Source organism: Euphorbia lathyris, chromosome 1 (genome assembly GCF_963576675.1).
Source record: "Euphorbia lathyris chromosome 1, ddEupLath1.1, whole genome shotgun sequence".
Lineage (NCBI taxonomy): Eukaryota > Viridiplantae > Streptophyta > Magnoliopsida > Malpighiales > Euphorbiaceae > Euphorbia > Euphorbia lathyris.
In genome coordinates this window covers 117,553,846-117,567,492 of record NC_088910.1, presented here as the reverse complement: position 1 = coordinate 117,567,492, position 13,647 = coordinate 117,553,846, and positions in this window count along the sequence as shown.

The following is a 13,647-nucleotide window of genomic DNA, read 5'->3' as shown; positions in this document are numbered from 1 at the left end:
AGAAGGCACTTGGCTGATTCTGGAGCTTGCAGTAGATGCAGAGGCCATGTTGAGACTTTGTGCCATGCTCTTAGAGATTGCTCTAATAGTAAAGAGGTTTGGAGGAAAATTCTCCCACACCATATTTTCTCTTCCTTCATGGCACATTCTGAGGTCGACTGGTTCTCTGATGGTGTTAGAGGAAAGTTGCTTCCATACATGGAGCATGGTGACATTTTCTTTGCTATTATCTGTCACCAAGTTTGGAAATGGAGAAACGAGGAGATTTTTGGAGATAAAACTGTTTTTATGACAAACTTAGCTGATTTCTTCTCGAAAAAACTTTTCTCTATTATCGATAGTTTCAAAGGAGAGTCCCTTGCCAGAGCCTCTCAGTGTTGTGATGTCCATCTCGTGGGATGGAGCAGGCCAAGAGAGGGGGTTGTGAAGCTGAATACTGATGGTTCCTGCCTCAGTAACGGTAAGATTGCGGCTGGAGGTGTGCTTAGAGATGTAGGGGGCGTCTAGCTTTCTGGGTTCTCCCAGAATTTAGGGTTGGGTTCTTCCTTTTCTGCGGAGCTCTGGGCTATTCTTACTGGAATCAATCTTGCTAAAAGGCTGGGTGTTAAGAGGCTCTCTGTGGAGTCTGATAATTTGGAAGCAATCAAAATGATTTCTGAGAATCATTCTATGGGTCTTAACAGTCGCAACCTCATCAAAGCTATTATAAGGCTTTGCTCCTCCTTTGAGTTCGTAGAGTTCAGACACATTTTTAGAGAGCAGAATCGTGTTGCTGATCGCTTGGCGGCGGCGGGCCATGAAGGGACGTTAGGCGTTACTACCCTTCCTGTTTCCCCTAGTTTCATCTCTCATCTTCTCTTAGAAGATAGGATTGGGGTTAGCTTCCCTAGGCTAATTCCTGGGTAGTTTGTTGTTATTCATTTTTCTTTTCCTTTTCTACCAAAAAAAAAAAAAATATAATGGTACAACATCAATTACAATGGTTTTGTGAAAAACAAAGTAAGCATAGAAGACATCTTACATGAAATGGATTTAAATAAATATATGAAAAACAAATTCACTATTATTTAAATTAAAATATTCTATTATTAAAAAATGGATTTATTATTTTTAATTAAAAATATACTAAATAATAAGATAATATTATAAATAGTATTACTTTCAAATTTTTATTAGTATAATAATTTTTTATATAAAAATAATTAAAGAACATCTATATGGACTCTTTCCAAAAAAAATATATATTAACTAATGGTAGAAGGATAAATTTATCATTTATATAAAATTTATGAATGAATGGACTAAACAGTTAGTTTTGTCAAGACTAAAGAACTTTGTAGTGTGTTTTTGAATACACAGAGACTTAACTAGTATAATAGGTTCAAACTCAGAGACTAATAAATTATTTATCCTAATATAAACATCGATATATATATGTGTTTAAAAGATGAACTGTTATAAATCGTTATTTGCATATGGTACATTGACATAATGACCAACATTTTAATTATTGTTATCTTTTAAAACAATGATCTAAGTGCCCGTTTGTTTTTATTTTTCGGAAATGTTTTTTGTCTTTTAAATCTAAACATGAGACAAAAAGTGTTTGATAAAAATTCGAAACAGCTGTTTTTTTTAGCAAAAATCAACTAATATTTGCTGCATATTCGTAACAGCAAATGGTAAATAGGAGTAGTTAAAACAAACAGGCCCTAAAAGTACTTACAGAATAACGGGTTGATCTTAAAACACTAATAAACCAGTCTATTTTTTTTTATTAACCCTTAGTTGACTCTCAAGCTGAAGAATATGTTTATAAAACTTACACTCTTTCGCTACTCAACAATGGAGAAGTAATCATATTTTCCTTTCTATAAGCTAGTATTAATTAACTAATTTTAAGTTGGTAGGATCGATATCCTTGCAAAAGTAAGTATAAAATAAAAAATCGGGTGTCGTTTAGTTCATGAAATTGAATATAATAGAATAGAATATGTATTACCAAAAAAATAGATTAGGAGGGGATATTAGAATATGTATATCTTTAGGAATAATTATTCATATGTTTGATTGATGGAATATGATAAGATTGAATAATTATTTTGTAGTTGAAAAGACAATCTTACCGCCAAATATAATTTTTTATTTATTGTAAAATTTTAATTATTACTATCAATTATTCAAATATTTAATATGTATTATTTTAGAAAGAAAACGTGATAAATGGCAAAAACACGGAAATTGGAAAAAACATTTGTGGAAAACAGTTTAAACGCAAAAATAAAAGTAAAAATATGAAAACATTTGAAAAATAGTAAAAATGAGAAACTGAGGAGAAAATTTTAGGTACATTACCCTTTTAATTTAAACATAGAAAGAAAATATATATAGAGTCAATGTGATGTAGATTAATTCGGGATGAGTTAGTTTTAATCGTAAACTAACAAAGATGTTCTTCTCTAGCTAAACTAGAAGTAGTGAATCTCGAGTTTTACAAACTAAGTCCGTAGGAAATCAAACATCTCTCATTGTTGAAGGTGAAAACCTTAACAATAGGTTCAATGAAGAAGATAATAATTTTGATTGATAAAAAGTTAATGAATTACAAAGAAAGAGATTAATTAAAAGGGTAAAGATGAGAGTAGATTGGGGTAATAGTAAAAGGGTGACATGGGTTGTAAATATGGAGTTGCATGGATTGTAATTATGGAGTGGTAGAGTTGTAAATAGGAGGAAGCTGGAGTAAGGACCAAAGTTTTTTTAAGTGAATCCACTTGGAGCGTGATTTAATTTCACGCGTAGCGTGGAAAATCCACCCGGAGCGTGGATTGGCTGTTGATATTTTTAAGTGACATTCCTCCCGATTATACCATTATCCACGCGGAGCGTGGGTCTAATTTTGGCCCCTTTACACACTTGATTGTCCATGTTTGGTTCCTCCTCCGATTTCCCTCGCCTGGACTCGATCTTCAAAGGAGATACTCCGCATCATATGATGCGGGCATCTTTCCACTAGCAACAACCCCGAAGCCAAGGTATGAGGAGCTTAGTGTCAAAGCTAGTGAGGGCTATTCAGAGCCACCCAAGAAGGAACGAAGTAGCAAAGCACGAGACCCGGGGAGAGCCAACCGTGAAAGACGAGGACAAAGGCAACCAGTAGAGCACGCAGGGCGTGCCTCCTCGTACGCGGAGCGTGGAAGGTCCTATGTCCGGAGGACAGTTCATGCACGCGGGGCGTGCCTCCTCATACGCTGGGCGCAGATCAGGCATCCGGGACGAGTTCTACCCACGAGGTCATCTACGCGGGGCGTAATACCAGAGACGCCACGCATGGACCTCATCAACGAGACGCCCAAGTTCAAGAGGTCAACTACGTGGGGCATAATACTAGAGACGCCACGCATGAACCTCATCAACGAGGCGCCCAAGTTCAGGAGGTCAATTACGCGGGGCGTAGTAAGACTCACGCGGGGCGTGTCCCGCCTGGAGGATGCTTCTTCACCAAATTCTTGTGTTGGGGACCATTTATTATCTTCCTTATTTACAACCTTGCCTCTCCTTATTGACACCTTTGCCACCCCCTAATTACAACTCTACCATTCCTATATTTACGCCCATGCCATCCTTTATTATGTTAACCCATTTTACCCTTATCTTATTATTCCATTTAGTTATAGTCTTTACCCTTTAGTGTAATTTTGGCAATTAGGTTTAGATGATATAAATTCATCTCTTTGTAATTGTAATCCTTAACTTTTTATCAATCAATATTAAATCTTCTTCAAGAAGCTTGTTGTTGTCCTCTAAACAGACTCTAGCAAGTGCACTATAAACAAGTAATCACTACGCCAAAACCCCCTTCAGACGACGGTTAAAAACCGTCGTCCCACGAGATATAAATCTGTCACAGGGCTCGCTGCCGTCTATTGCACCTTCAGACGACGGTTAGGTTCTGTCATTTGAAGATACTATACATGACATCAGCCTAGTCTCGTACTGTTATATGAACATTGTTACTATGCATCTTTTTATTTATTAACGTCACTTTTAATGTCATCACAAGACATACTAATAATTAAAAATGTCAAGTCGCTATATGGGAAATTGGCATATTGGTATTCGCGGTGACAGTTTTTATAATAATTTCTGTCGTAGTAACTTGTATCAGATGGCATAGGTCTTAATCAATCATGTCAAGAGATTTGTTTTAGATGACAGATTCTTTTAATTTAATGTCTTTTTATTGTCGTTTAGATGATATTTTTTTTAAACGTAAATGTCACTCCTTGCCTTCTTCTTCGAATGATTCTAGAAATGAACCATAATTATCAAATGAACAAGAATTTCTGTATATCAATGATTTTAATTTTACTGGAGACTAATGCTCATAATCTGGTTACATTTGAACTACACAAAATAACTGAATGAATGTCTGATGACAAAAAATATAAGCAATTAATGTACATCTCCAAATCTGTATATATATAGTCAGAGACGTGGTGGTGTTGATTGGAAAGCCAAATCCAACTTGAACTGAAGCATATCTAAGTCATCATCTCCTAGAATCCCCAAAGTCTTGGTATCTGCAAAACCAATTGATGATGCTCATTAATTACACACCGTATACAGATAGACCTAATTAATCTCAATTTACCCTTTCTCCATTCTGAGACCCTTCACTTACCCACCCACATTATAAATAGGAAGCGTTTATCAATTCTCAATAATCACCCAGGGCAACGTAACACTATACTTAAAGATTGTTATGTCGAGCAGGAATAGAAGGAACCTCTATCATAATGTTGGGTTTCAGATTGAACAACTCCGATATGAGGCACCTAGGTGGCTTGTCAATATACATGGTCCTGACCGGCAGCAATGGACTGCTGTGATGAATGGCCCTCCAAACACCCCTTATGAAGGATGTGTATTCATAGTCCAAATGGACTTCCCTGTTGATTTCCCCTCCACACCTCCAGTTGTAAGAACATGCATAAACTTGTTAACGCAAATAAATCAGTTCATATCTTTGTAAATACACTCATGATATTACTATTGTTCGCATGTAATATTCAGGACCAAAATTTACCATCCTAATATCGGTCCCTTGGGGCATGTTTCTATGCCCCAGCTACTTAATCGCCCTGCCCATAGTATTGCCACGGTAAGATGTAAATCTATGTATTTTTTACCCGTAAATTTATCTATTCATGTTTGGGGTCTAGTTTATCTACTCATGTTTGGGGTCTAATTTAATTTATATATGCATTTTATAGCTGCTGTGGAATATTTATGGACTGTTGGTAGAGCCCTTCATTGAGGGGCCATTTCCTGGCCGAGAGCGAATTGCTGAACGATACATCAGCAACAGGGCAGGTTATGTAGCAACTGCCAGGAGATGGACTGAAGTGCATGCAATGGATATATGATGTGCAAATAGCAAGCAAGGGGGGCATTATGATGTGACGTGCGAATAGCGTACAAGGGGGGGCGTGATGTGCGAATAGCAAGGAAATTTGGATGCTGGGCAACCATTGAGTTAGATGGTGTCGACTACCGGATGGGCATAGAGCCAATCTTGAAGAACATAATGATTACTGATTACAAATGTACTTGGTAATCAATCTGATCTTCAATGTTTGCTCCATGCCCCTCCAGTATTCGACGCCATTTAACTCTGATGGTTCCCATCATCCCGATATCCTTGTTTACCATTTGCACATTCTTGAAGCAAGGAGATTTTGATGCTAAAGAAACACTGGAGCTGGATGGTGTGGACTACAGGATGGGTATAGAGCCAATCTTGAAGAACAGAATGATTACTGATTACAAATGTACTTGGTAATCAATCTGATCTTCAATGTTGGCTCCATGCCCCTCTTGTACTCCACTCCATCCATCCAGCTCAAGTGTTTCTTTAGCATCAAAATCTCCTTTCTAATCGCGCATCACGCCCCCCCCTTGTACGCTATTCGCACGTCACATCATAGGCAATACAAAGTAGACAACTTATTCAAGTAGACATATATATGTATATTCAAGTGGATGATAACATGCTATAACAAAGTAGTCAACTTATTCGTTTATGTCTATTAAATTGAATCAGTTCTACTTCCTAACACATAACATGCTAAATTGATATGAAACATATGTCTATTCATGAATCAGTTACTTCATAAACAGAACATAAAACAAGCCAACATATGTCTCATCAGCATAACTCATGTTAAAATAGAAAAGAATCAGGCAAGTTCATCATTTTTAGCTTTAAGAGTATGCATGATCAGGTACCTTCCTAAACATAATATCAAGTTCATAACTTATGCTGATAGCATCGAAAACCCATCAACATCCTGAATGGTTTCAATCAGATAACAAGCCAAGTGGAAGGTATATTGTAAACTTATCTCATCACCATCCTGAATGGTTTCATAACATTTTCATCTTTAAGAGTATGCCTAACATGTTATAACAAATAGACAACTTATTCATGCATATCTAAAACTTTTTCTCATAGCATCATAAATCCACCACTACGTACCTTTCACTTGGATTGTACAGTTCATGATGAAGTTAGCATGGTGATGAAGTGTATGATACTATCACCACAAGCTTAGTCATAAACTTGTGTTGTTAGAATCATACAACTTCATCACCATGTTAAACACTTTTCCATAAGCATAACAAGCCAAGTGACATGATACATAGTAATGGAGATTTAGGAGTATGCCTAACATGGTATAACAAGTAGACAACTTATTCAAGTGAAAATGCTATAACAAGCATACAACTTATTCCTTACTTATCATCATAGGTCATGTTCAAATAAAAAAGAGAATGGTGATATCAATTAGCCTAAATTTACCTTTTAATACATGCTTCATACATGCTCAATGGCCCTTTTACAATGTTCCTCTAATACTTGATGCATGATTAATAAGCTACATACTCATACAGAACCTCAAACATAAACATCAACAGAACATCATACATAAACATGTTTCATACACATACACATACTCAATCACTTCTAGCATTATAGCTCATAGGTGTAAGAGTAGTGCCAATCACAATGAACATTCAAAGCTTTAGAGTATGCCTAATCAGCCACATGCTCAATGATCCTTTTACAATGTTCCTCTAATACTTGATGCATGATTAATAAGGTACATGCCCAAATGAACAATTGTACACATACTCATACAGAACCTCAAACATAAACATCAACAGAACATCATACATAAACATGTTTCATACACATGCACATACTCAATCACTTCTAGCAGTATAACTCATAGGTGTAAGAGTAGTGCCAATAACAATGAACATTCAAAGCTTTAGAGTATGCCTAATCAGCCACATGCTCAATGACCCTTTTACAATGTTCCTCTAATACTTGATGCATGATTAATAAGCTACATGCCCAAATGAACAATCGTACACATACTCATACAGAACCTCAAACATAAACATCAACAGAACATCATACATAAACATGTTTCATACACATACACATACTCAATCACTTCTAGCAGTATAACTCATAGGTGTAAGAGTAGTGCCAATCTCAAAGAACATTCAAAGCTTTAGAGTATGCCTAATCAGGCACATGCTTAATGATCATTCATACATGAACTCTATGAGTCCTAGGTTCCAAAACAGTACATCAAACAATATATATACTAAATCAGGCTAGTTTTCTAAATCAATGAGTTCTAGGTTCCAAAACAGTACATCAAACATACACAAGCACTTCTAAAGGCATGACCAATCAGTTCAAACCAACTTAACATTAATATATATTCATTAAGTTAAAGAAATCTCCCTATATGCTAAAGGCATGAACCGATTGACAATCTCTTCAGTCAGCCTTCGCATGTAGCATTCTTACTATCCCTGCAAATATTATGTTCAAATAAAAAGAAATCAGAACATCTTCAGCAACCGGCAATATATTACCCTAGGTTAAAAAAGATAATGACCCAAGAATTTCATCGGTGAATCTAACAATGAATACAATAAAATCAGTATCTAAGCAAGAGATTTAACCCTTTAAATCATAGCTTTGAAAATCAATAGATCCTTATTCCAGCAGCTGAAATCGACATACACAAAAGTAAATCGGATGAGGAAAAGAGAGAGTAAGGACCAATGCCAATCAATAGATACTTACCAGTACTGTGTTTATAGCTCACCCAGTGATTGCATGTCCAAATCAGCCATGGCGATAGAGAGGGATGAAGCTCTTGCGTAACCTAAAATGGGGTTTGGGATTAGATAGAGGGTTTATATATCAACTGAAAATTTCAGTCAAACAAGAGCGCCTAAACTTTGGGGATTGACCGCGTAAGTGAAATTTCATTTGCCGCTTTTTTGTTTTCGGCAAACAATGACATTCATTTATTATAAGTGTCATCTGTTGAGTAAGTGAAATTTAATGAAAACGCGTGTTTTCTTTGGATGACAGGATTATGTAATCGTAATGTCATCTGAGAATCGAGCGCATTTTTTATTTCGCTTTCAGATGGCATACAGTTAAAATACTATCACGAAAAATATTCAGACGACACGAAAACAAATGTCTGTCATGTATCTTGTGTCATGTGAAAGGGAAAATGGCATAGTGAATAAAGTGATAAATAGAGCATCGTCTCCACATGGATTGATGACCAAATTTTACTAGAAAAACCTTGCAGAACAGGATGTTCATGGTGTGTGAATTCTTTATAATGAGAGATATTGAGAAAATGTGACAAAGTCAATGAGTAAACTGATAAAAACGATTACTTGATAATGAATAAAAGGTAGAACAGGTTAGGCACAGCGGAACCAGTTACTTTAATTCCCTAAACATCCTATTTATTCATGAATGGAGTAAAGTGAAGTCAAGGTCTCTGTTTTAATGCTCACTTAAGTCAACTCTCGTGTGTTCTTAAGATTCTAAGACTTACTACAACCATAAGCGTCCCTAAGGTTGGGTCTTTCTTGTATTATGATCGAAACAGCATTTCAATAAAGAAAACCCTTGATATAACCTCCTAACATTCCTGCTTCAGGGTTGGATGTTTGATAGAAAGGTTCGTGAAGATGAAAGCAGTTCCCTATCATTCATCTAACACTAGCATATATGCATAAGCAATGGAATAAAAAGCTTCATCAAACACTTCATAAATTAACAACATTCATTCATAAATAGAAAATAGAGAGCTTACATAACCGGCCCTAACTGGCCGAACCAGTTCAAAATGACTACTCACTCATACTACCGAGTGAACAGTCTGCTTCCCATCTACAGAGCTCCATCGATGGAGTCATCATCTTCCTCGAGAGCTCTTCTCTCTACCAAAACGTCTATTTTTAGTTCACCAAAAAAGTATTTTTCCTTTGCCCCACTACGTCTATTTAAGGGAGAAAAGATCAAAACGGTACTGAAAGTATACGATAAAAATATTACAAAAACTAAATAAATTGTTCATAAATCCTAAACTACTAGAAGTGGTTAAGATCCTTTTGACCCTTGAACACTCAAGGGTCGAACTTTCTTGTCATCATGCTTCTTTTAACTGCTCTTTTCTACCTTTCATGTCTGCCGCTCCTGCCGTCTGTCAAGTTGCCATCCGTCATCAAAAATTACAGCGTTAGACCGCTGGATCGTACGTTTCCCATCTCCTCATGGTTTGTGCAAAACAGGCTACTTACAGTCTGTTTGACTTAATCTTTCCTAATCTGTATAAAAACACTTATAAGACCTTATTTCACGTAATTTAACCCTAAAAACACCCTTAATTCATCATAAATAATATGTTAAATTGTAGTCAAATTCATGCCTAACACTTGTTAGGGTTTTCACCTTCAACAATGGGGAATTATTTGTAAGTTTACGATTAAAACTTTCAGATAAAACCGATCTGTATCAGTTGGTATCAGAGCCGATCGTTTTCCTTGAACGGAGACTTCTTTCGACTATGGTTCAACCAAGTTCATCTCCAAGATATGAAGAAACCTTCAACAAGGCGTTGGAGAATCTCGAAGCCATCGTGAGAAGGCAACACACGAGTTGTAAGGAGAATTTTCGGGTGATAAACAAGCTAACGAGGGAGCTTGCGACATCCGTAAAGAGTCTCAAGCAAGAATGCCGAAATAGCTCCCAACCAACTATGGAAGTCCCTCCTAAAGATTCATCACCAATCTTTTCTCCTTTACACATTGAAGAGGTAAATCCTAAACTTCCAAGTTCTCATATCGAAGTTATGGATAGTCCTATTGCTAGGAAGAGATTGGATGTTTGTGGTGTTGTTTGTAGTGTTGAAGTGGATTTAGATTCTCATTGTGGGTTATTTGATAATGATGTTGTGAATGAGAATGTGGATTCATGTGTGGATGAGGAGGAAGGAGTTCTTGAATGTGAGGATGTTGGGGAAACCCGCGTTGCAAGGAGTGCTCCCCATGTGTTTGATAAAATACCCCTCAAGCAACTTTACATGTGTGTGTGAGGAAAGTGGGGGTATTACTCTTGAGGAAGGGGAGAGTGACCTTGGGTTTATTAATCTCTTTGGGAAAAATGATGAAATTCCATTATGTGTGGAGATTGATGACTATGGAGATGGGAGAGATGTTGGTGGTTCAACTATAGTTGGGTGTAACATGTTGTTTGGGTCGGGTAGCTATTCAAATGGGTTAGCCAGCTTAAACTATAGGCAGAAGTGGAAGGGAACGAAAGGTCATGGGAAAAGATGGATCGTGGAGGAAGATGGTAGAGTTTACCATGGGGAGGATGAACGTTGAAGCATTGAATGGAACCAATATGGGGCCGCTTATGAGGAAGACGAAGATAGGGTCTACTATGATGATAATGGGCGTCGGTGTGTTGAGTGGGATCGACACGGGGCTCCTTATGAAGATAATGAAGGTAGATTCTATTGTGATGATAAGTTGGAGGATGTTGAACGGAACTACCATGAAGATATCTATGAGTATGATGGAGGTAGGTTCCATCATGATGATGAGTTGGGAAATGTAGAGTGGAACCGAAGAGAAGAAGCATATGAGGGTGAAGATCGGCTCTGAGACGACTATGGGTCGGGAAATATTGGGTGGAACCGAAATGAAGACACTTATGAGTATGATGAAGGTCGGTTCCGAGATGACTATAAGACGGAAAATGTAGAGTGGGACCGAAATGAAAATGCTTATGATGATGAAGAAAATCGGTTCCAAGATGAGGATGAGTCGGCAAGTGTTGAGTATGAAGACACTTATGAAGTTGATGATGATGGCAATGAGCACAATGTGTATTTGGTGACTAAGGTGCCAATGCCTAGTAAAGAGGAGCATAACCAACGTCATCGATTATTTAGAACTCAATGCTTAGTTCTTGGGAAGAAGTGTGAGATGGTGATCGACGGAGGAAGCCAAGTGAATATCATTAATTGGTCCGCTATGAGCCACATCCTAGACCTTACCGCCTTGGTTGGGTCAACGAGGTGGAAAAACTTCAAGTTACTCATTAGTGTAAAGTTCCTTTCACTATTGGAGCTTATGGGGATGAAGCTATGTGTGATGTTGTGGAGATGGGTGCTTGTGATATGCTACTTGGTAGGCCATGGCAATTTAATTGTGATGCCTCACATGCGGGAAGAAGCAACACCTACACCGTACGCAAAGGCAGAATCCGATATGTCCTTACACCTTTGAAGAGTTCTCCTAGTAAGAAAACGGAGGCCACTTTGGAAGATTGTCCAACTCGGGAGTTGAGTGTGAATGGGTGCATTGGTGGAACGAGTGAGACATTGAAGCATCTTGACTTGGGTTCCATGGATGAGTTAGCTAGCTACTCTCCTAACGAAGTCAAATCAAAAGATGAGAATGAAGTTGAGAAAGGGGAGAGCAAAGTTGGGAGTGAGGAAATTGAGCCGATGTCCGAGGGTGACAAGTATGTGTCTTTCAACGAGCCACCTAAAGGGCTTCCACCTTTGAGGAAGCTACCACGAGACATAGCATGGGATCCGAGAGATAGTGCACCTAGCTCTACAAATGGTGGGTTGAGCTTTAGAGAGGAGGATGAAGGTTGCTCCATGATGTCTATTGATAGCACCGGAACACCTAGCACATACCACATGCAAAAGAATCAAGTTCCTTACCTGATAAAATCTGAACTTTTTCTTTTGTGTTTTGTTGAAGTATATGTGTTGGAATCTTGGTTGTGTATGTTGAGTGAGAACCTTCCCTATGATGAGCCCATGAGAGGTGATCTTGTTATGAGGGATGTGAACTTTATGTTGAGGGAGAACCTTCCCTATGATAGAACCATGAGGGGTGATCTTGTTGTGGGCTTTGGTGACCGTTTGTTGAAGGGGAATGGCTTCCCGTGGAATCTAGAGAAGATGGAAGGAGGTCAAGACTTGGTAAATTCGGAACTCACTATGTTGTGCTTTATTGACATGAATGTGTGTGGGTATGTAGTGTGCTTGTTGAGGAAGCATCAACCTTATGAGGAGTCAATAAGAAGCGATCTTGTGATGAAGAGAGTGAGGTTTATGAAGTCTTTGATGAATGGGGATAGCCACCCGAGAGATATTGAGGAGGTAGGAGAAATTCAAGACTTGGGGAGTAATGGCCAAGTTAGTAAAGTGGCAAGTCTTGAAGTTCCGGGATTGTTAACCCAATGTGAGGGAAGAGCTACTATATGTGTGCTTGGGTTCACTATGATGTGGGTTGACAAATGTCGCCGGGATATTCCGTTTGATGTGGGCCATGGGCAAGGAGAGATTGAGCATTGTAGCCGGGTTAGTGGAATGAGTGATAGCAAAGTCCGGGCATATTCAAGTCAAAATCATGTTTGGGTTGTGAAGAGTACTCAAGGGATCGCTCCAATTTGGGTTGATATATGGCGCCGGGACATGTCCCTTAAGGTTGGCTATGGGCGAATGGAGGTTGAGCCTAACATCCGGGTTGATGGCGTGAGGTACATTGAGGTCCGGGCATATTCGACTCAAGATCATGTTGGGGGTTTGAAGAATATTTGTGAGGTTGATTCTAATTGGGTTGATACGTGTCGTCGGGGCATTCAATTCGAGGTAGGCCAAGAGCGGAAGAAGATTGTGTTGATTCATCAAGTTCGTGATGGGGAGATCAAGAGGATCCATGGGTGGTCCGTGCAACCAAATGAGGGACGTTAGAAGATCATCCAAGCATTTATTGGGAAGTGGTTTGACAAGCTTCACCAAGACATACCATTCGATGTTGGTAGAGCATCCGAGATTGGTGGAGATTGGGAGATGAGTACCACGGAAGATGAAGTCCGGGGTGAGGCACTTCTGGAGATATGGGGAAAAGCTCGTGAGGAGAAGGTGAGCCCGATAATATACGGAGTGGACTTCTTGAACTCATCTCAGGCAACACCTTGGTTCGATTTGAAAGCTTGGGTCCGTTCACAATGAACACGTCTCATCAATATATGGCAAGCAACTTGGGGTCAAGTTCTTTTTAAGAGAGAGTGTATGATGCAGGCATCTTTCCACTAGCAACAACCCCGAAGCCGAGGTATGAGGAGCTTAGTGTCAAAGCTAGTGAGGGCTATTGAGAGCCACCCAAGAATGAAGGAAGCTGCAAAGCACGAGACCCGGGGAGAGCCAACCGTGAAAGACG